This window comes from Bufo gargarizans, chromosome 9 (genome assembly GCF_014858855.1).
Source record: "Bufo gargarizans isolate SCDJY-AF-19 chromosome 9, ASM1485885v1, whole genome shotgun sequence".
Taxonomy (NCBI): Eukaryota; Metazoa; Chordata; class Amphibia; order Anura; family Bufonidae; genus Bufo; species Bufo gargarizans.
The window spans coordinates 150,395,717-150,419,437 of NC_058088.1; the positions used below are offsets into that span (position 1 = coordinate 150,395,717).

Sequence of the window (23,721 nt, forward strand, 5' to 3'; positions counted from 1 at the left end):
GCATTCTCATTTTATATACTAACCTTTTATGTGGTACAGTGTCAAATGCTTTTGAGAAGTCCAGATATACGACATCCATTGATTCGCCGCTGTCAAGTCTAGAACTTACCTCCTCATAGAAATTGATTAAATTAGTCTGACATGACCGATCCCTCGCGAAGCCATGCTGATATGGCGTTATTTGCTTATTTCTGTTGAGATGCTCTAATATAGCATCTCTCAGAAAACCTTCAAACAGTTTACCCACAACAGATGTTAAACTTACCGGCCTATAGTTTCCAGGCTCTGTTTTTGGCCCCTTTTTGAATATTGGCACCACATATGCCATGCGCCAATCCTGTGGGACATTCCCTGTCAGTATAGAGTCTGCAAATATCAGAAATAAGGGTCTGGCTATGACATTACTTAATTCCTTTAGGATATGGGGGTGTATGTCATCCGGTCCTGGCGATTTGTCTATTTTAATCTTTTTAAGTCGCTGATAGGGATGAGCGAACTCGAACTGTATAGTTCGGGTTCGTACCGAATTTTGGGGTGTCCGTGACACGGACCCGAACCCGGACATTTTCGTAAAAGTTCGGGTTCGGTGTTCGTCGCTTTCTTCGCGCTTTTGTGACGCTTTCTTGGCGCTTTTTGAAAGGCTGCAAAGCAGCCAATCAACAAGCGTCATACTACTTGCCCCAAGAGGCCATCACAGCCATGCCTACTATTGGCATGGCTGTGATTGGCCAGAGCACCATGTGACCCAGCCTCTATTTAAGCTGGAGTCACATAGCGCCGCCCGTCACTCTGCTCTGATTAGCGTAGGGAGAGGTTGCGGCTGCGACAGTAGGGCGAGATTAGGCAGATTAACTCCTCCAAAGGACTTGATTAACTGATCGATCTGCAGCTGTGGATCATTGAGCTGCTGATCCTCAATTGCTCACTGTTTTTAGGCTGCACAGACCGTTTGTCAGTCACATTTTTCTGGGGTGATCGGCGGCCATTTTGTGTCTTGTGGTGCGCCAGCACAAGCTGCGACCAAGTGCATTTAACCCTCAATGGTGTGGTTGTTTTTTGGCTAAAGCCTACATCAGGGTGAAGCTGTCACACCAAGTGCATTTAACCAGCAATAGTCTGTTCATTTTTTGGCCATATACAAAATCAGGGGCAAGCTGCGCCTGTCACCAAGTGCATTTAACCCTCAATGGTGTGGTTGTTTTTTGGCTAAAGCCTACATCAGGGTGAAGCTGTCACACCAAGTGCATTTAACCAGCAATAGTCTGTTCATTTTTTGGCCATATACTAAATCAGGGGCAAGCTGCGCCTGTCACCAAGTGCATTTAACCCTCAATGGTGTGGTTGTTTTTTGGCTAAAGCCTACATCAGGGTGAAGCTGTCACACCAAGTGCATTTAACCAGCAATAGTCTGTTTATTTTTTGGCCATATCCCAGTCTAATTCTGTCACTAAATCCATACCGGTCACCCAGCGCCTAAATACTAGGCCTCAAATTTATATCCAGCTAAATCTGTCCCTAGTGCTGTAGCTGGGCGAGTTATTTAGTGTCCGTTCAAGCACATTTCTTGTTCTGGGTTGAAATACAATTCCCAATTTAGCAATTTCATAATTTAGTGGTTTCTGCTATATCAGAGCTATTTGAAATCTATCCCTAAAAGGGTATATAATATTCAAGGTGCACATTGGGTCATTCAGAATAACTTCACACACACCCGCTACTGTGTATTTCCAAGTCTAATTCTGTCACTAAACCCATACCTGTCACGCAGCGCCTAAATACTAGGCCTCAAATTTATATCCAGCTAAATCTGTCCCTAGTGCTGTAGCTGGGCGAGTTATTTAGTGTCCGTTCAAGCACATTTCTTGTTCTGGGTTGAAATACAATTCCCAATTTAGCAATTTCATAATTTAGTGGTTTCTGCTATATCAGAGCTATTTGAAATCTATCCCTAAAAGGGTATATAATATTCAAGGTGCACATTGGGTCATTCAGAATAACTTCACACACACCCGCTACTGTGTATTTCCAAGTCTAATTCTGGCACTAAACCCATACCTGTCACCCAGCGCCTAAATACTAGGCCTCAAATTTATATCCCGCTAAATCTGTCCTTAGTGCTGTAGCTGGGCGAGTTATTTAGTGTCCGTTCAAGCACATTTCTTGTTCTGGGTTGAAATACAATTCCCAATTTAGCAATTTCATAATTTAGTGGTTTCTGCTATATCAGAGCTATTTGAAATCTATCCCTAAAAGGGTATATAATATTCAAGGTGCACATTGGGTCATTCAGAATAACTTCACACACACCCGCTACTGTGTATTTCCAAGTCTAATTCTGGCACTAAACCCATACCTGTCACCCAGCGCCTAAATACTAGGCCTCAAATTTATATCCCGCTAAATCTGTCCTTAGTGCTGTAGCTGGGCGAGTTATTTAGTGTCCGTTCAAGCACATTTCTTGTTCTGGGTTGAAATACAATTCCCAATTTAGCAATTTCATAATTTAGTGGTTTCTGCTATATCAGAGCTATTTGAAATCTATCCCTAAAAGGGTATATAATATTCAAGGTGCACATTGGGTCATTCAGAATAACTTCACACACACCCGCTACTGTGTATTTCCAAGTCTAATTCTGGCACTAAACCCATACCTGTCACCCAGCGCCTAAATACTAGGCCTCAAATTTATATCCCGCTAAATCTGTCCTTAGTGCTGTAGCTGGGCGAGTTATTTAGTGTCCGTTCAAGCACATTTCTTGTTCTGGGTTGAAATACAATTCCCAATTTAGCAATTTCATAATTTAGTGGTTTCTGCTATATCAGAGCTATTTGAAATCTATCCCTAAAAGGGTATATAATATTCAAGGTGCACATTGGGTCATTCAGAATAACTTCACACACACCGCTACTGTGTATTTCCAAGTCTAATTCTGTCACTAAACCCATACCTGTCACCCAGCGCCTAAATACTAGGCCTCAAATTTATATCCAGCTAAATCTGTCCCTAGTGCTGTAGCTGGGCGAGTTATTTAGTGTCCGTTCAAGCACATTTCTTGTTCTGGGTTGAAATACAATTCCCAATTTAGCAATTTCATAATTTAGTGGTTTCTGCTATATCAGAGCTATTTGAAATCTATCCCTAAAAGGGTATATAATATTCAAGGTGCACATAGGGTCATTCAGAATAACTTCACACACCCGCTACTGTGCATTTCCAAATCTAATTCTGTCACTAAACCCATACCTGTCACCCAGCGCCTAAATACTAGGCCTCAAATTTATATCCCGCTAAATCTCTCGTTACCGCTGTCCTGTTGTGGCTGGGAAAGTTATTTAGTGTCCGTCAAAGCACATTTTTTGTTCTGGGTTGAAATACAATTCCCAATTTAGCAATTTCATAATTTAGTCGTTTCTGCTATATCAGAGCTATTTGAAATCTATCCCTAAAAGGGTAGATCATATTGAAGGTGCACATAGGGTCATTCAGAATAACTTCACACACACGCTTCTGTGCATTTCCAAGTCTAATTCTGTCACTAAATCCATACCGGTCACCCAGCGCCTAAATACTAGGCCTCAAATTTATATCCCGCTGAATTTGAATACAATACATTGGGCCAAATAATATATTTGTTGTTGTGGTGAACCATAACAATGAGAAAAACATCTAGTAAGGGACGCGGACGTGGACATGGTCGTGGTGGTGTTAGTGGACCCTCTGGTGCTGGGAGAGGACGTGGCCGTTCTGCCACATCCACACGTCCTAGTGTACCAACTACCTCAGGTCCCAGTAGCCGCCAGAATTTACAGCGATATATGGTGGGGCCCAATGCCGTTCTAAGGATGGTAAGGCCTGAGCAGGTACAGGCATTAGTCAATTGGGTGGCCGACAGTGGATCCAGCACGTTCACATTATCTCCCACCCAGTCTTCTGCAGAAAGCGCACAGATGGCGCCTGAAAACCAACCCCATCAGTCTGTCACATCACCCCCATGCATACCAGGGAAACTGTCTCAGCCTCAAGTTATGCAGCAGTCTCTTATGCTGTTTGAAGACTCCGCTGGCAGGGTTTCCCAAGGGCATCCACCTAGCCCTTCCCCAGCGGTGAAAGACATAGAATGCACTGACGCACAACCACTTATGTTTCCTGATGATGAGGACATGGGAATACCACCTCAGCATGTCTCTGATGATGACGAAACACAGGTGCCAACTGCTGCGTCTTTCTGCAGTGTGCAGACTGAACAGGAGGTCAGGGATCAAGACTGGGTGGAAGACGATGCAGGGGACGATGAGGTCCTAGACCCCACATGGAATGAAGGTCGTGCCACTGACTTTCACAGTTCGGAGGAAGAGGCAGTGGTGAGACCGAGCCAACAGCGTAGCAAAAGAGGGAGCAGTGGGCAAAAGCAGAACACCCGCCGCCAAGAGACTCCGCCTGCTACTGACCGCCGCCATCTGGGACCGAGCACCCCAAAGGCAGCTTCAAGGAGTTCCCTGGCATGGCACTTCTTCAAACAATGTGCTGACGACAAGACCCGAGTGGTTTGCACGCTGTGCCATCAGAGCCTGAAGCGAGGCATTAACGTTCTGAACCTGAGCACAACCTGCATGACCAGGCACCTGCATGCAAAGCATGAACTGCAGTGGAGTAAACACCTTAAAACCAAGGAAGTCACTCAGGCTCCCCCTGCTACCTCTTCTGCTGCTGCCGCCTCGGCCTATTCTGCTGCTGCCGCCTCGGCCTCTTCCTCCGCCTCTGGAGGAACGTTGGCACCTGCCGCCCAGCAAACAGGGGATGTACCACCAACACCACCACCACCACCTCCGTCACCAAGCGTCTCAACCATGTCACACGCCAGCGTTCAGCTCTCCATCTCACAAACATTTGATAGAAAGCGTAAATTCCCACCTAGCCACCCTCGATCCCTGGCCCTGAATGCCAGCATTTCTAAACTACTGGCCTATGAAATGCTGTCATTTAGGCTGGTGGACACAGACAGCTTCAAACAGCTCATGTCGCTTGCTGTCCCACAGTATGTTGTTCCCAGCCGGCACTACTTCTCCAAGAGAGCCGTGCCTTCCCTGCACAACCAAGTATCCGATAAAATCAAGTGTGCACTGCGCAACGCCATCTGTGGCAAGGTCCACCTAACCACAGATACGTGGACCAGTAAGCACGGCCAGGGACGCTATATCTCCCTAACTGCACACTGGGTAAATGTAGTGGCAGCTGGGCCCCAGGCGGAGAGCTGTTTGGCGCACGTCCTTCCGCCGCCAAGGATCGCAGGGCAACATTCTTTGCCTCCTGTTGCCACCTCCTCCTTCTCGGCTTCCTCCTCCTCTTCTTCCACCTGCTCATCCAGTCAGCCACACACCTTCACCACCAACTTCAGCACAGCCCGGGGTAAACGTCAGCAGGCCATTCTGAAACTCATATGTTTGGGGGACAGGCCCCACACCGCACAGGAGTTGTGGCGGGGTATAGAACAACAGACCGACGAGTGGTTGCTGCCGGTGAGCCTCAAGCCCGGCCTGGTGGTGTGTGATAATGGGCGAAATCTCGTTGCAGCTCTGGGACTAGCCAATTTGACGCACATCCCTTGCTTGGCGCATGTGCTGAATTTGGTGGTGCAGAAGTTCATTCACAACTACCCCGACATGTCAGAGCTGCTGCATAAAGTGCGGGCCGTCTGTTCGCGCTTCCGGCGTTCACATCCTGCTGCTGCTCGCCTGTCTGCGCTACAGCGTAACTTCGGCCTTCCCGCTCACCGCCTCATATGCGACGTGCCCACCAGGTGGAACTCCACCTTGCACATGCTGGACAGACTGTGCGAGCAGCAGCAGGCCATAGTGGAGTTTCAGCTGCAGCACGCACGGGTCAGTCGCACTACAGAACAGCACCACTTCACCACCAATGACTGGGCCTCCATGCGAGACCTGTGTGCCCTGTTGCGCTGTTTCGAGTACTCCACCAACATGGCCAGTGGCGATGACACCGTTATCAGCGTTACAATACCACTTCTATGTCTCCTTGAGAAAACACTTAGGGCGATGATGGAAGAGGAGGTGGCCCAGGAGGAGGAGGAGGAGGAGGAAGAGGGGTCATTTTTAGCACTTTCAGGCCAGTCTCTTCGAAGTGACTCAGAGGGAGGTTTTTGGCAACAGCAGAGGCCAGGTACAAATGTGGCCAGCCAGGGCCCACTACTGGAGGACGAGGAGGACGAGGATGAGGAGGAGGTGGAGGAGGATGAGGATGAAGCATGGTCACAGCGGGGTGGCACCCAACGCAGCTCGGGTCCATCACTGGTGCGTGGCTGGGGGGAAAGGCAGGACGATGACGATACGCCTCCCACAGAGGACAGCTTGTCCTTATCCCTGGGCAGCCTGGCACACATGAGCGACTACATGCTGCAGTGCCTGCGCAACGACAGCAGAGTTGCCCACATTTTAACCTGTGCGGACTACTGGGTTGCCACCCTGCTGGATCCACGCTACAAAGACAATGTGCCCACCTTACTTCCTGCACTGGAGCGTGATAGGAAGATGCGCGAGTACAAGCGCACGTTGGTAGACGCGCTACTGAGAGCATTCCCAAATGTCACAGGGGAACAAGTGGAAGCCCAAGGCCAAGGCAGAGGAGGAGCAAGAGGTCGCCAAGGCAGCTGTGTCACGGCCAGCTCCTCTGAGGGCAGGGTTAGCATGGCAGAGATGTGGAAAACTTTTGTCAACACGCCACAGCTAACTGCACCACCACCTGATACGCAACGTGTTAGCAGGAGGCAACATTTCACTAACATGGTGGAACAGTACGTGTGCACACCCCTCCACGTACTGACTGATGGTTCGGCCCCATTCAACTTCTGGGTCTCTAAATTGTCCACGTGGCCAGAGCTAGCCTTTTATGCCTTGGAGGTGCTGGCCTGCCCGGCAGCCAGCGTTTTGTCTGAACGTGTATTCAGCACGGCAGGGGGCGTCATTACAGACAAACGCAGCCGCCTGTCTACAGCCAATGTGGACAAGCTGACGTTCATAAAAATGAACCAGGCATGGATCCCACAGGACCTGTCCGTCCCTTGTCCAGATTAGACATTAACTACCTCCCCATAACCATATATTATTGGACTCCAGGGCACTTCCTCATTCAATCCTATTTTTATTTTCATTTTACCATTATATTGCGATGCTACCCAAAGTTGAATGAACCTCTCCTCTGCCTGTGTGCTAGGCCTAAATATATGCCAATGGACTGTTGCAGTGGTGGCTGACATGAAGCCTGATTCTCTGCTATGACATGCAGACTAATTCTCTGCTGACATGAAGCCAGATTGTCTGTTACGGGACCTCTCTCCTCTGCCTGGGTGCTGGGCCTAAATTTATGACAATGGACTGTTGCAGTGGTGGCTGACGTGAAGCCTCATTCTCTGCTATGACATGCAGACTGATTCTCTGCTGACATGAAGCCAGATTGTCTGTTACGGGACCTCTCTCCTCTGCCTGTGTGCTAGGCCTAAATATATGCCAATGGACTGTTGCAGTGGTGGCTGACGTGAAGCCTGATTCTCTGCTATGACATGCAGACTGATTCTCTGCTGACATGAAGCCAGATTCTCTGTTACGGGACCTCTCTCCTCTGCCTGTGTGTGCTGGGCCTAAATATATGCCAATGGACTGTTGCAGTGGTGGCTGACGTGAAGCCTCATTCTCTGCTATGACATGCAGACTAATTCTCTGCTGACATGAAGACAGATTCTCTGTTACGGGACCTCTCTCCTCTGCCTGGTGTGCTGGGCCTAAATATATGCCAATGGACTGTTGCAGTGGTGGCTGACGTGAAGCCTCATTCTCTGCTATGACATGCAGACTAATTCTCTGCTGACATGAAGACAGATTCTCTGTTACGGGACCTCCCTCCTCTGCCTGGGTGCTGGGCCTAAATATATGCCAATGGACTGTTGCAGTGGTGGGTGACGTGAAGCCTCATTCTCTGCTATGACATGCAGACTAATTCTCTGCTGACATGAAGACAGATTCTCTGTTACGGGACCTCTCTCCTCTGCCTGTGTGTGTGCTGGGCCTAAATATATGCCAATGGACTGTTGCAGTGGTGGCTGACGTGAAGCCTCATTCTCTGCTATGACATGCAGACTGATTCTCTGCTGACATGAAGCCAGATTGTCTGTTACGGGACCTCTCTCCTCTGCCTGTGTGCTAGGCCTAAATATATGCCAATGGACTGTTGCAGTGGTGGCTGACGTGAAGCCTGATTCTCTGCTATGACATGCAGACTGATTCTCTGCTGACATGAAGCCAGATTCTCTGTTACGGGACCTCTCTCCTCTGCCTGTGTGTGCTGGGCCTAAATATATGCCAATGGACTGTTGCAGTGGTGGCTGACGTGAAGCCTCATTCTCTGCTATGACATGCAGACTAATTCTCTGCTGACATGAAGACAGATTCTCTGTTACGGGACCTCCCTCCTCTGCCTGGGTGCTGGGCCTAAATATATGCCAATGGACTGTTGCAGTGGTGGGTGACGTGAAGCCTCATTCTCTGCTATGACATGCAGACTAATTCTCTGCTGACATGAAGCCAGATTGTCTGTTACGGGACCTCTCTCCTCTGCCTGTGTGTGCTGGGCCTAAATATATGCCAATGGACTGTTGCAGTGGTGGCTGACGTGAAGCCTCATTCTCTGCTATGACATGCAGACTAATTCTCTGCTGACATGAAGACAGATTCTCTGTTACGGGACCTCTCTCCTCTGCCTGTGTGTGTGCTGGGCCTAAATATATGCCAATGGACTGTTGCAGTGGTGGCTGACGTGAAGCCTCATTCTCTGCTATGACATGCAGACTAATTCTCTGCTGACATGAAGACAGATTCTCTGTTACGGGACCTCCCTCCTCTGCCTGGGTGCTGGGCCTAAATATATGCCAATGGACTGTTGCAGTGGTGGGTGACGTGAAGCCTGATTCTCTGCTATGACATGCAGACTAATTCTCTGCTGACATGAAGACAGATTCTCTGTTACGGGACCTCTCTCCTCTGCCTGTGTGTGTGCTGGGCCTAAATATATGCCAATGGACTGTTGCAGTGGTGGCTGACGTGAAGCCTCATTCTCTGCTATGACATGCAGACTAATTCTCTGCTGACATGAAGACAGATTCTCTGTTACGGGACCTCCCTCCTCTGCCTGGGTGCTGGGCCTAAATATATGCCAATGGACTGTTGCAGTGGTGGCTGACGTGAAGCCTCATTCTCTGCTATGACATGCAGACTGATTCTCTGCTGACATGAAGCCAGATCGTCTGTTACGGGACCTCTCTGCTCTGCCTGTGTGCTAGGCCTAAATATATGCCAATGGACTGTTGCAGTGGTGGGTGACGTGAAGCCTCATTCTCTGCTATGACATGCAGACTGATTCTCTGCTGTCATGAAGCCAGATTGTCTGTTACGGGACCTCTCTGCTCTGCCTGTGTGCTAGGCCTAAATATATGCCAATGGACTGTTGCAGTGGTGGGTGACGTGAAGCCTCATTCTCTGCTATGACATGCAGACTAATTCTCTGCTGACATGAAGACAGATTCTCTGTTACGGGACCTCCCTCCTCTGCCTGGGTGCTGGGCCTAAATATATGCCAATGGACTGTTGCAGTGGTGGGTGACGTGAAGCCTCATTCTCTGCTATGACATGCAGACTAATTCTCTGCTGACATGAAGACAGATTCTCTGTTACGGGACCTCTCTCCTCTGCCTGTGTGTGTGCTGGGCCTAAATATATGCCAATGGACTGTTGCAGTGGTGGCTGACGTGAAGCCTCATTCTCTGCTATGACATGCAGACTAATTCTCTGCTGACATGAAGACAGATTCTCTGTTACGGGACCTCTCTCCTCTGCCTGGGTGCCGGGGCCTAAATATCTGAGAATGGACTGTTCCAGTGGTGGGTGACGGGAAGCCAGATTCTCTGCTATGGAACCTCTCTCCAATTGATTTTGGTTAATTTTTATTTATTTAATTTTTAATTTAATTCATTTCCCTATCCACATTTGTTTGCAGGGGATTTACCTACATGTTGCTGCCTTTTGCAGCCCTCTAGCTCTTTCCTGGGCTGTTTTACAGCCTTTTTAGTGCTGAAAAGTTCGGGTCCCCATTGACTTCAATGGGGTTCGGGTTCGGGACGAAGTTCGGATCGGGTTCGGATCCCGAACCCGAACATTTCCGGGATGTTCGGCCGAACTTCTCGAACCCGAACATCCAGGTGTTCGCTCAACTCTAGTCGCTGATGTACTTCTTCCTGGGTCAGACAGGACACTTTTAATGGGGAATTTATTTTTGCATTCTGCATGTCATCTGACAATTTATTTTCCTCAGTGAATACATTGGAGAAAAAAATATTTAACAGCTTTGCTTTCTCCTCATCGCTCTCTGCGACTTCCCCCTCACTACTCTTTAAAGGGCCGACACCTTCAGATTTATACTTTTTAACATTTATATAATTGAAGAACATTTTAGGGTTAGTTTTACTCTCTTTGGCAATTAATCTCTCGGTCTCTAGTTTGGCCGCTTTTATTTGTTTTTTACATGTTCTATTTTTTTCCTTATAGTTTTTCAGTGCTTCCGTGCTCCCCTCCTGTTTCAGTGAATGATATGCTTTCTTTTTGTCATTTATTGCTTTCGTTACAGTTCTATTTATCCACATTGGTTTCTTTTTGTTCCTTAACCTTTTATTACCATACGGTATGTACCTCTCACAATGAGATTTTAGGATGTTTTTAAAGATATCCCATTTTGTGGCTGTATTTTTATTTTTGAGGACTTTGTCCCAGTTAGTTTGGCCTATGGCCTCTCTTAGTTGGCTAAATTTAGCTTTTTTGAAGTTTGGTATTTTTGTTCCTCCCTGTAGAAACGCTCTTTTGAATGATAATTAGAAGGTTATTACTTTGTGGTCACTATTTCCCAGGTGTCCCCCAACCTGCACGTCTGTTGTTCTGTCCGGCCTATTGGTTAATACTAAGTCCAGTATGGCCGTCCCTCTAGTCGGGTCCTGAACCAGTTGGGAGAGGTAATTGTCTTTGGTTATTGCCAAGAACCTGTTTCCTTTATGAGATATACAAGTTTCAGTTTCCCAGTCTATAGCTGGGTAGTTGAAGTCCCCCATAATAACCACCTCATTATGATTTGCCGCCTCGTCTATCTCGTTTAGTAATAGATTTTCTGTGGACTCTGGTATATTAGGTGGTTTATAGTAAACTCCTATTAGTAATTTATTGTTGTTTTTAGCTCCATGTATCTCTACCCACACTGACTCCACATGTTCATGTCCCTCACTTATATCTTCGCGGAGTGTGGGCTTTAGACCGGACTTTACATAAAGGCAGACCCCTCCCCCTCTCCGGTTTTGACGATCCTTTCTAAACAGACTGTAACCTTGTACATTAACCGCCCAGTCATAGCTATCATCCAGCCATGTCTCAGTTATTCCCACTATGTCATAGTTCTCCTCACACATCACTAATTCCAGTTCACCAGTTTTATTAGTCAGACTTCTGGCATTAGTATACATACATTTGAGAGGTTTATGTATATTTTTTACTCTACTCTATCTATCTTTGTAACCTCTAACAGTCGCATGGTAATATTAGGCTCAGATATTTTACTTTAAATGCAATACTGATAATCAATACGAATATTAAGAGTCCTTTCACTTTAAATGCAATACTGACAAATGCAGAAATAAATGACTTTCACTTTAAATGCAACAGTGTTAAATGCAGGCAATAAATGACTTTCACTTTAAATGCTTTAGAGTCTGTGTACTACAAACTGTCCTTTGTTTTTATTTAAATAAAGTCTCTTATTTCTGAACACAAAAAATGTCTCATTATGCCAAAGCCTATATGCAATGATAAGTAATAAAAGGAAAGCTCTGACCTTATTCTGAAGAGCAGGATACTGCGATCTGGAGGTTGCTATAACAAATGTCTGTCTTAAAGGAGACTTGTTTTTTCTTGATGTGATGCGATGCTCTGCGCTAACTTGCAATGCTCTGTGCAGACTTGCGATGCTCGGTGTTAAGTTGTGATGCTCCGTCCAGACTTACAGTGCTCTGTAGTGACTTGCGATGATCTGTGATGACTTGCGATGATCTGTGATGAATTTCGATGCACTGGCTTGGATACGCTGCTGCAGGCTTTGGGCCTAGTGGCGGGAAACTAGCTGGCTGCAGTACGTGGTCTCTCCGTGGATAGCGATGCAGACACTCTAGCTCTGGACTTTGGCCTCCCACCATGTGTCTCTTTCTCTCTCTAGGGATCGCAGGAGGGTTGGCGCTCTTTCTCTGACTATCTTGCCTTTGCCATTCTGCCACTTCAAGAGTCGGCTGCAGTTTGACTAATGCACACGTTCTATGGCTTTTATGATAGCTCCGCTGAGGTGTCTTTGCTTGCTCACTCAAGAATTTTGGTATCTCTGACTTTTAGTCTAACCAGACTGTCTTTTACTCTGTAATTCTAGCGCCGTTCTATGGAAACAGTAGGTTTAAAGAGCACACTAAATGCTTGAAATAACTTCTTTATTAACTTCAACTTTTCTTCATATAACACTGCTGCCTCCGCAGCAGATAGTCCATGTAGAAAACATGTGTTGAAATGATATTACAAAATGGCGGTATGCAGTTAGCAGTAACTATTTGCAGATTGGTTGAGTATGATCTGGTATGGTTGTATGCAATTTGGATTGCAATATGTTTGTATGGTATTTGTAGTAGTTCACAGTTTGCAACTGTAGCTTGCAATTTGCAATTTGTATTTGTACTTTGCAATTGTAGTTTGGTGGAACTTTAAGTAAACACATATATATGTAGTTCAGTATACAGTTCTAAACACAAAACTAACAATATAAACATTATATAACTGTTTTAAATACCTATATTGGCCTCTTGTTCCTATAAAACTCAGCTCTCAGTGGAGTTAATGTCTCTTCAGCTCCTGTCCCTGGTGAATTATGATTATAGCAGCAGGAGCTGGGGGAATTCCCAGACAGGCTCTGTGTGAGAAGCTGTCTGTGATTGGTCTAGACTTCTACCCAGCAACAACATATTAACACTATGCTTTCTGTTGTTTTTGCTATGTCACTGAGCTTACCTTACACTATAAAATTAATCTTAAAAGCATAGTATCTGCTTTGCTTCTGTAAGAACAAAATATAACAGTAATATGACATCCAAAACATTATGTCACAGTAAAACACTCTGCATTTGTCTTTAACACATAAACATAGGAACTGTATTAAGATTATTAGCAGGTTTAGGAAGTATACTATAGGTATATCACACCCCTGCCTCAATTTTTTGGGGGGGGCAACTGATATGTCACACCAGTTGCAATTAATTGTTCCAATAGCGTTGGTCCCTACATATAGCTGCGGTATCTCAGCAGAACTGCCCACAAATATATAAATTATATTATAGGTATATCACACCACTGCCTCAGTCAGTTTTTTTGGGGGCAACTGGTATATCACACCAGTTGCAATTACTTGTTCCAATAGCGTTTGTGCCTCTGTATAGCTGCGGTATCTCAGAAGAACCGCACACAAATGCTGCACAATACAAATGCACTATATAGAAAGTATATTATAGGTATATCACACCCCTGCCTTAATCAGTTTTTTTGGGGTGCAACTGGTATATCCCACCAGTTGCAATTAGTTGTTCAAATAGCGTTGGTCCCTCTGTATAGCTGCAGTATCTCAGCAGAACCGCACACAAATGCTGCATAATACAAATGCACTATATCGAAATTATATTATAGATATATCACAACCCTGCCTCAATCTTTTCTTTAGTTTTTTTGGGCAACTGGTATATAACACTAGTTGCAATTAATTGTTCCAATAGCATTGGTCTCTCTGTATAGCTGCTGTATCTCAGCAGAATCGCACACAACTGCTGCACAATACAAACGCACTATATAGAAATTATATTATAGGTATATCACACCCCTGCCTCAATCATTTTGTTTTGGGGGCAACTGATATATCACAACAGTTGCAATTAGTTGTTCCAATAGCGTTTTTCCCTCTGTATAGCTGCAGTATATAAGCAGAACCGCACACAACTGCTGCACAATACAAATACACTATAATATACTTTCTATGTTAGAAAGCATATTATAAGTATATCACACCCCTCAGTATGTCACACCTATCGATAGCACACCTATACCAGTCCTTAAAAGGACTTTTGTGGACGTATTAGCTGGTATTTGGTGTCTCTAACAGTCTGTCCCTGCTCCACACAGCAACCACTCTCTACACTCTAGACTGAATGTAAAATGGCAGCCAAATTGGGTTTATTTATAGGGTAGGGTGTGTGTCCATGTGCTGAAAAGTCTCAATTGGGTGTCCTGTCCCACCTGATGGATGTGTTATGGGTCAAAGTTCAGCACAATGCAAAGAATATGGTGCCGGCGGACATCGCCATATGACCGCCTTTTTGGAAAACCACGATCAAGCAAAGTTTGCCACGAAACAACCGCAGGGTGAACCACTAGGCCATCTCTAGTGCCAGATTGTCATTTACAGAATCCATATTTTTTAGAGTTGGGCAGAGCATGTGAGTGGATCGGATCCGAAAAACACATACGGACATCTGAATGGAGCCTTACAGGGGGTGATCAATGACAGGGAGGTGATCAGGGAGTCTATATGGGGTGATCACCCCCTGTCATTGATCACCCCCCTGTAAGGCTCCATTCAGACGTCCGTATGTGTTTTGCAGATCCGTGGATCTGCAAAACACGGACACCGCGGATCCGCAAAACACGGACACCGGCAATGTGCTTTCCGCATTTTGCGGATCCGCACATTGCCAGAACTATATAGAAAATGCCTTTTCTTGTCCGCAATTGCGGACAAGAATAGGACATGTTCTATAGGCTCTACAAAAAACGCAGTGTTCGCCCGATCAGGCCTGATCTTGTGCGTACACTTGCGTTCAGTCCGCCCCACCCCAGTGACAGAAATGTTTTTTTTGTGATCACTGCAAAAACACTGTAAAATCGCTGCGGCGCTATAAAAAGATCACTTTTGATGGGCATGGCGAGATTATAGAAGATATTTTTTTGGGCACAAGTTAGCGGAAATTGATTTTTTTTTGTTTTTTACAAAGTATCACTTTCCACTAACTTGTGACAAAAAATAAAATCTCACATGAACTCACCATACCCCTCACGGAATCTAAATGCGTAACATTTTTTAGACATTTATATTCCAGACTTCTTCTCACGCTTTAGGGCCCCTAAAATGCCAGGGCAGTATAAATACCCAACATGTGACCCCATTTCGGAAAGAAGACACTTCAAGGTATTCGCTGAGGGGCATATTGAGTCCATGAAAGATTGAACTTTATGTCACAAGTTAGCGTAAAGGGAGACTTTGTGAGAAAAAACAAAAAAAAATCAATTTACGCTAACTTGTGCCCAAAAAAATAAACTTCTATGAACTCTCCATGCCCCTCACAGAATACCTTGGGTGTCTTCTTTACAAAATGGGGTCACTTGTGGGGTATTTATACTGCCCTAGCATTTTAGGGGACCTAAAGCGTGAGAAGAAGTCTGGAATCCAAATGTCTAAAAATGCCCTCCTAAAAGGAATTTGGGCCCCTTTGCACACCTAGGCTGCAAAAAAGTGTCACACATGTGGTATCGCCGTACTCAGGAGAAGTTGGGTAATGTGTTTTGGGGTGTCTTTTTACATATACCCATGCTGGGTGAGAGAAATATCTCTCTATAATGACAACTTTGTATAAAAAAATGGGAAAAGTTGTCTTTTAGAGAGATATTTCTCTCACCCAGTATGGGTATATCTAAAAAGACACCCCAAAACACATTGCCCTACTTCTTTTGAGTACGGCGATAGCACATGTGTGACACTTTTTTGCAGCCTAGGTGGGCAAAGGGGCCCTAATTCTACAGAGCACCTTTGGGATTTCACAGGGCATTTTTAACACATTTGGATTTCAAACTACTTCTCACGCATTAGGGCCCCTAAAATGCCAGGGCAGTATAACTACCCCACAAGTGACCCCATTTTGGAAAGAAGACACCCCAAGGTATTTCGTGAGGGGCATAGTGAGTTCATGGAAGTTTTTATTTTTTGTCACAAGTTAGTGGAATATGAGACTTTGAAAGAAAAAAAAAGAAAAATCATCATTTTCCGCTAACTTGTGCCAAAAAAAGAAAATTCTAGGAACTCGCCATGCCCCTCACGGAATACCTTCGGGTGTCTTCTTTCCAAAATGAGGTCACTTGTGGGGTATTTATACTGCCCTGGCATTTTAGGGGCCCTAATGCGTGAGAAGTAGTTTGAAATCCAAATGTGTTAATAATGCCCTGTGAAATCCTAAACGTGCTCTTTAGAATTTGGGCCCCTTTGCCCACCTAGGCTGCAAAAGAGTGTCACATGTGGTATTGCCGTACTCAGAAGAAGTAGAGCTATGTGGTTTGGGGTGTCTTTTTACATATAACCATGCTGGGTGAGATAAATATCTCTGTCAAATGACAACTTTGTATAAAAAAAATGGGAAAAGTTGACATTTAGAGAGATATTTCTCTCACCCAGCATGGATATATGTAAAAAGACACCGCAAAACACATTGCGCAACTTCTCCTGAGTACGGCGATACCACATGTGTGACATTTTTTTGCAGCCTAGGTGGGCACTTCTCATGCATTAGGGCCCCTAAAATGCCAGGGTAGTATAACTACCCCACAAGTGACCCCATTTTGGAAAGAAGACATCCCAAGGTATTTCGTGATGGGCATAGTGAGTTCATGGAAGTTTTCATTTTTTGTCACAAGTTAGTGGAATATGAGACTTTGTAAGAAAAAATAAAAATAAAAATAATCATCATTTTCCACTAACTTGTGACAAAAAAAGTTCCATGAATTCACTATGCCCATCAGCGAATACCTTAGGGTGTCTACTTTCCGAAATGGGGTCATTTGTGGTGTTTTTCTACTGTCTGGCCATTGTAGAACCTCAGGAAACATGACAGGTGTTCAGAAAGTCAGAGCTGCTTCAAAATGCGGAAATTCACATTTCTGTACCATAGTTTGTAAACGCTATAACTTTTATCCAAACCAATAAATATACACTTATTGCATTTTTTTTAATCAAAGACATGTAGAACAATACATTTAGAGAATTTTTTTTATAGAAATGTAGTTTTTAAAAAAAACATTTTACAACTGAAAGTGAAAAATGTAATTTTTTTGCAAAAAAAATAATATGTCAGCAGCAATGAAATACCACCAAATGAAAGCTCTATTAGTGAGAAGAAAATGAGGTAAAATTCATTTGGGTGGTAAGTTGTATGACCGAGCAATAAACTGTGAAAGTAGTGTAGTGCAGAATTGTAAAAAGTGGTCTGGTCATTAAGGGTGTTTAAGCTAGGGGAGCTGAGGTGGTTAAATGAGTCCCCACACATCTCTGTAGACATAACTATTAGAGATGAGCGAATTTTTCAAAAATTCGATTCAACAAATGTTTTTAAAAAAATTGGGTTCAATCCGAATATATTTGCGGCAAATTATGTTAAAAAACTGATATTTCCTGGCTGCAGAGAGCCTTTATAGTGGTGTAGAAAACTGTGCCTTGCAGTAACACGCATAGGGAGTGTGCTGTGGTAGTGAAATAATACTGTGAGTCCGTATGACACGCAGATGACAGGCGTCACTCTTAGAATCACTGCACACTTCACTTATTTGGGAAGTTATGGGGCCAAAACTGACCAAATAACTCAAGTATGAATTCAGCCTTACAGGTCGATGTTAGTGTCAAGAAGAAGTGCACTCCTTCCACATAGATGTCTACAGAACCTGTTCTATTAAACGAGTATAAAAGTAGAGCCCCCCGACAGAGTGGAGAGGGTGTCAGCAGTAACTTTGTGTTGACGTCACTGATTAATTTGCCCTTCCTCTGACCCGTCAGAACAATAACCCACAAAAAATGGATCCTGTCTGTGAGAATCCGCCTTGACTCGGTCAGTATTTGCTCAATAATCCATCAGTATTGCTAATGCCAAAAAAAACAAAACAGGAGTGAATCTAAAACAAAGATGACATGTGAATGGAATATTGGCATGTCTTCTGTGTTTTGTGCGCACTCCTGCTTTTGGCTACCAAATCATAAGCCATTTCTGGTGGGACCATACAGACCTTACAGCTGCTACACAGACAGGATCCGTTGTACGTCTCAATTTTCCTTCCTTCTGACAGATCAGAAGAAAGGTCAAATAAATGATGATGTCAGCCAGGCCCAAAACCAAAATAGTGGACCAGTCATGAAGTGGGGAGGGTGGGAACAGCATTAGAAGTCCACAGAGTGGACCTATGAGTCTTGAGTTGGCAGCAGTATGAGGAGGCCACCGAGTGGCACAATGACAGGGTCTGGAGTTGGCAGCATCAGTAGAAGGCGACTGAGTGGCACAATGACTGAGTCTGAAGTTGGCAGCAGTATGAGGAGGCCATCGAATGGCAAAATTGCGGAGTCTGGAGGTGGCAGCATCAGGAGGATACCACAGAGTGGAAAGGTGACATAGTGTGGAGATAGCAGCAGCATCAGGATATCGCAGAGTGGCAAGGTGACATAGTGTGGCGATGGCAGCAGCATCAGGATAATAAAGAGTGGCAAGGTGACATAGTGTGGAGATGGGCAGCAGCAGGATACCACAGAGTGGCAAGGTGACATAGTGTGGATATGGTAGCAGCAGGATCAGAAGACCACTAAGTGACCAGGTGACAGAGTGGGGCGGTGGGTGGCAATACCAGTACCCGCTGAAGGTGAGTGAAAGAAGGGGCACTTGGCATCAGATGTGTGGCATCAGGCAGGTGGCAGCATCAGAATAGTAGCTAAGGCAGGTAGCCTGAAGAAACTGGTCTCTTTTTTCAAGGTTTGGGTGAGGTGGCATGGATGATCTAATCAGATGCATCAGGCATTGGTGGGTGGAAATCCTGGCTGATCCACGCCTGATTCATCTTGGCAAAGGTCAGTCTTTCCACATTTTGGGTGGACAGGCGAGTTCTCCTTGGGGTAACTATGGCCCCCTCCGCACTAAACAGCCGCTCTGATGCCACACTACTGACTGGGCAGAACAGCTTTTCAAGGGCAAACTCTGCTAGTTGAGGCCACAAATCTAGTTTGGCTGCCCAGTAGCCCAGTGGATCTTCAATGTGGGTTGGCAGGTTGCTGTCCAAGTATGCCACCACCTGCTGGTTCAGGTCCTGCTCCAGGTCTATCTGCTGCTGCTGGTGAGTAGTTTCTTAACTATGCAAGTGAAGAAAGCTACTCATCAGCGACTGTAGACTCAGGCTGCTGCTAATTCAGCTGGTACTGCTCCTGCATCCCCACCTCTCCCAAGCAGCCTTGGCAGTGAAACGTGAGCACTGAGGGCCCCCGGTCAGACCTGCAAGAGGATAGATGATGGCACAGATAGGCAGCGGCCAACTGACTACATAGGATGTCTCTCTAGTAGTTCAGTTTGTCCTTCCTCTCAGTGGGTGTAAAAAAGGCCCGCATTCTGGACCGGTAGCAAGGGTCCAACAAGGTGGAGAACCAGAAGTCATCCCTCTGACGAATGGTGACAATTCGGCTGTCACTACGCAAGCAAGTGAGCATGCATCGGGCCATTTGTGCAAGTGACTCGGAGGGACTCCCTGCCTCCATCTCCACTGCATACTGCCACAGTGTGTCTGGGTCCTCTGTCTTCCTCATCGCCCTGTAGCTTCTCTGGCTGCTCCTCCTCTCCTGTCACCTGAATAGAAAAACCACCCATTTCGCTACACATTGCCTGTGCTCCAATGTCCTCCTCCCCCTCTTCCTCCTCTTCTAGTTCAGCCCCCACAGGGCTCATGAGGCCATGAGATCTAGGCGCCACGTCTCTAGTTCCCTGACCAGCCATTGTTATCACCATCTGTTCCAGGACATGAAGCAGTGGAATGACGTTGTTCATCCCGTAGTCCTGGCGACTGACAAATAGCATGGCGTCCTCAAAGGGCCTGAGCAAATGACAGGTGTAACACATGAGCTGCCACTGGCTGACATCGAATTTACACAGGGGACAACTCCTATCCTTTTGCATCATCAAGAAATCATTGATGGCCTTTCTCTGTTCGTATAGTCGGTCCAACATATGAAGAGTGGAATTTCAGCGGGTGGAAACGTTGCATATCAGCCTATGTTAGGGGATGCCGTTCTGCCACTGCAGCTCAAGGAGGGTGTGCTTTGCGGTGTGTGAGTGGCTAAAGTGCATGCAAAGTTTCCTGGCCATTTTTAGGATGTCTTGCAGATGGGTGGATGACTTCAGGAACCGCTTGACAACCAGATTGAACACGTGTGCCATGCAGGGCGTATGGCTCAGCCCTCCTTGAATCAGTGCTGACACCATGTTCTTCTAATTGTCAGTCACCATGGTTCTGATTTTTAGTTGTAAAGGAGATAGCCAGGATTCGGTTTCTTGATAAAGGACATGGAGCAGTTCCTCCCCTGTGTGACTTCGTTCGCCCAGGGAAATGAGGTGCAAAACAGCATAACACCGACATGTCGTGCACATGTGGTATGCTGGACGGGCACTGTGACTTGTCCCTGCAGAGGCGGACATTGTCGCAGGACCAACGGCGTGAGAAAGTGGAGGCGGAAGTGGTGTCCCCTGGCCAAGTTGCTGGTGTGGCTGTGCAGGAACCACATTCACCCAGTGGGCCGTAAAGGACATGTATTGTCCTTGACTGTAATCACAGCTCCACACGTCGGCGCTGCCAGCGCACTTTGGCAGACACCGACGGGCTCAAGGACTGGCCCACCTTCTGTTCTACATATTTGTGCAGGGCTGGTACTGCCTTTTTCGCAAAGAAGTGATGGCGTGGGACTCTCTACCTCGGCTCGGCACAAGCCATTAGTTCTCTGAAAAGTGCTGAGTCCACCACTTGGAAAGGGAGGGACTGCAGCACCAGCAACTTGGACAGGAGCACATTCAGCTTCTGCGACGTTGGATGCCTGCACGCATCCTGCTGTCTCTTAGCAATTGCTTCGGTGGTCGATTGGTGATGGAATAACTGAGGAGTAGGAGGAGGAGCAGGAGCATCTGGACCAGCAGAAGATGGAAATGACAGACAGCTCCCTTCGGCTGAGGTGGTGGAGCCTTGACTGGCTGAAACCTGTTGCATGCCACTGGGTGATGCAGCAGTTGCTGGGACAGACTGGACCACCACATCGGAGCCACGGTTCTCCCAGGCTGCTTTATGGTGACACTGCACATGTTGACGCAGGGCCGTGGTGCCAACATTGGCACCCTGGCCACGCTTCAACTTCTGCCCACATATTCTACATATGGTCATGTTCTCCTCCCCTGGCGGCTTAACAAAAACTGCCACACCGCCGAGTAGTTGATTTTCCCCCCAACAGTCCGAACTGACTGACTGCTACCGCCGCTGCCTCCGTGAAACCCTGCACCAGCTGTGAAGCAGGTGGTCTATCCCGGGCACGTTTGGCTCCCGACCTCCCACTGCTGCCACCCTGCTGACTCCCAGCCATGCTACCAACTTGCTGGCTCAGCCGCTGCCTCACGGAAATGCTGCCACCCTCTTCTCCTGATGATGATGAAGCCCCTTCTGCACTGGCTCCCAAGTGTGATCGGCTTCATCATCATCGAGTAGTGTCTGCACGTCACTGATGTCTTCTTCAACGGTCTCTGACCGCTCGCAACACCACCTCCTACGCCACTCTCCTCATCACTACTTGCCCACCTAGCGGTTGAAGCAGCGGATGTCCCCTCCAGATCTTGGCTGGGCAGTAGCTGCAGGCTGTCCTCTAGTAGCTCGTCCTCGCTGTATAGTGGAGCTGATCCCAAAGCATACTATACTTCTGTGGCTGAGGGAACAGAAAAGGACAGAGGCAGGTTAAGGACATGTGAGGGTACAGGGCCTGCTCTCGGGCCATGCCAACTAAGGGTTGTGTCTGATGAACCCACCGACTGTTGGCTAGGGGTCACTTGAAATGAAGTAGAAGACCGAGTTAACCAATCAAGAACTGCTGGGTTGCTGGTCAAGACACAACCGCTAGATGACACCGGGAGCTCAGGCCTCTCGCTGTGACTCCTGCTACTATGCCCCCTTACTCTGCTGGACCTCTGCCTGTGCCAGAAACATTTAGGACTCTGCCACTCCTCTGTGCATGGCCTGGCACTTCTCTTTCTGACATACTTTTAGCTGAACTAAATAAATTAGAAGAAAATTAAAACACCCCTAAAAGCGACAAATATATTTTTCTTTTTGTACTGAAATAGGCCACTAAATGCTTTTCCCACAAATAACTGCAATAGTGAAATGCGCATATATTTTTTCTTCTGTACTTAAATAGGCCACTAAAGGCTTTCACCACATATAACTGCAGAAGTGAAATGCGTATATATTTTTCTTTATGTACTGAAATAGGCCACTAAATGCTTTCATCACAAATAACTGCAACAGTGAAGTGTGTATATATTTTTCTTTTTGCACTGAAATAGGCCAGTAAACGCTTTCACCAAATATAACTGCAACAGTGAAGTGCATATATATTTTTCTTCTTGTACTAAAATAAGCCACTAAAGGCTTATCAACATAGCACTTGCACCCCTATTACAAGAACAAATTACTGGAATGACAGAGCTGTATAATGGCTATGTGGATCCCCAAATAATCTTTCGCTGCACTTGTAAATCGCTTTTCTAGCACTGTCCCTAGTGCCTTCTGACGTCTCTTACTGCACTAAGATACTGTGAAATGATTCCTCCCAATCCTTTCCATGCACTTATAAATCTTTTTTTCAGGGTTGTTTTCACAATGAGATTTTTCCAATTGCTGTCCCTAGCTCCTTCTCACATCTGTCCCTGCATTTAGAACTCTGGAAAATTTCTGAATCTAAGATGGCCGCCAAATTTATAGGGCTGTGACATCACAGGGCTCGCTGGCTGCTGATTGGCTGCATGAATGTCAGTCTGGGTGATCCCGCCTTCCCAGACTTCCTTTCTCTATGTACTCACACGTACAGCAGCCATTTTAGGAAAAATGCGGTTCGTTACCATGATGCAAGAGGAAATTGGCATTCATTGCGAATCAAATTTTTCCTGAAAGCCGGATCAAATTACAGTTCGTCAGCTTCGATTCACTCATCTCTACTAACTATAAAAGTTATGAGGGTCACCGGGGAGCAGGGGTTCTGTTAGGTTTGCCTCCTTTCCCAACAAAAAATAATAGTTACACAAATTACAAACAATCTTTGCCAAAAAGGCAGTACCAGCCCTGCATACATATGTAGAATAGAAGGTGACCAGTCCTTGAGCCTGTTGGTGTCTGCCAAAGTGCATGGCAACGCTGACGTGTGGAGCTATAACTACGGTCATAGACAATATATGTCCTATACGGCCCACTGAGTAAATGTGGTTCCTGCCCATCCACACCAGCAACTTGGCCAGGTGACACGGCTTCCTCCTTCACATTCTCACACCATTGGTCCTGCGACAATGTCCGCTCTGCGTCTGCCTCCTTATCCTCCACTGTGTCTTCAGCCTCCACTGCAGCAGCAATTCACAGTGCTCCTCCAGCATACCACATGTGCAGGGCACGGTAGTGTCACGCTGTTCTGCACCTAGTTTGCCTGGGCAAACTGAGTCACACAGAGGA

The 23,721-nt window shown here is 46.1% G+C and overlaps 1 protein-coding gene across 2 annotated transcripts in view; it reads left to right on the top strand.

Moving 5' to 3' along the window:
- Positions 1-23,721, top strand: part of LOC122946757 (gamma-aminobutyric acid receptor subunit beta-4-like) — a 454,454-nt gene that overhangs the window by 191,045 nt on the left and 239,688 nt on the right. The window lies entirely within an intron of this gene.